General features: G+C 48.9%; 1 pseudogene; it reads left to right on the plus strand.

The window, feature by feature from the left end:
- The window catches only part of LOC102856642, a 5,009-nt pseudogene extending 3,998 nt beyond the window's left edge, over positions 1 to 1,011 (plus strand).
- The last annotated feature ends 222 nt before the right edge of the window (positions 1,012 to 1,233 follow it).

Here is a 1,233-nt window from a genome sequence, read left to right on the forward strand (position 1 = left end):
GGTCGCTATGAGTCGTAAACGACTCGACGGCACATAACAACAACAACAACCTCCAGATCCTAAAAATTTCAAGAGATCAAGAAGGAACCCACCAGCTTTCTATGCTACCCACACAAGGGTCCATGAGGTGTTGTCCTGATTCCTGTCATAACAAGGGGAAACTTCCACGATATCCAGAGCCCCTGATATCCTGCGGATGAAGGAGGAGGGTGTCCTCAAATTCCTTGCAGCAGGAACGGGTCGGGCAGCACCAACCTTGGCTTCCAAATGGAACAGTACATCTACAAAAGGAAAAGTGATGGCATCTACAATCATAAACCTAAAGAGGACCGACCGCTTCTCGCGGCTACTTGCACCATAGTAGTTGCCGCTGAAAATCCAGTTGATGTCAGAAATACTGGCCAGAGAGCTGTGCTAAAGTTTGCTCCTGCTACTGGAGCCAATCCTATTGTCAGGCCCTTCACTCCTGGAACCTTCACTAGCAAGATCCAGGCAGCCTTCCTCATCTTCTAGTGGTTACTGATCCCAAGGTTGACCAGCAAACTCTGACAGAACATTGCCCTGAGTCACACAGATTCTCCTCTGCGCTGCGTAGACACTGCTACCCCTTGCAACAGCAAGGGAGCTCACTCTGTGGGTCTGAAGTGGTGGATGCTGGCCCGGGATGTCCTGCGCATGCGTAGCACCATCTCCAGGGAGCACCCGTAGGAGGGCATGCCTAATCTGTACTTCTACAGAGATCCGGAAGAGATTGAAAAGGAAGAGCAGGCTGCTGCTGAAAAGGCTGTGACCAAGGAGGAGTTTCAGGAAGAATGGAGGGCCCCTGCTCCTGAATTCACTGCTACTCAGCCTGAAGTTGCAGACTGGTCCGAAGGCGACCAAGTGCCCTCTGTGGCGATTCAGCAGTTCCCTACTGAAGACTGGAGCACACAGCCTGCAACTGAAGACTGGTCTGCAGCCCCCACCGCTCAGGAGACTGAGTGGGTCGTCACAACCATGGAATGGTCTTAAACTGTCTTTTAAAAAGTGGAAATAGAGTTGATGGAAAAGAAAGAGTAGGTTTCGTTTAAAAAAAAAATCACTTGTCAAATGAGAAGACCTAGGAAATTCTCCCAGTTAACTGAGATGAAAGAGGAGGGATTGAAACAATCTAAATACAGTTCAGCAGGAGTCTGGAGGAATGCACCTGTACATTTTTGTTGTTGTTATTATTATGTGCCATCAAGTTGCTTA

This window comes from Elephantulus edwardii, unplaced genomic scaffold (assembly GCF_000299155.1).
Source record: "Elephantulus edwardii isolate Elephantulus edwardi_28Jun2011 unplaced genomic scaffold, EleEdw1.0 scaffold00137, whole genome shotgun sequence".
Lineage (NCBI taxonomy): Eukaryota > Metazoa > Chordata > Mammalia > Macroscelidea > Macroscelididae > Elephantulus > Elephantulus edwardii.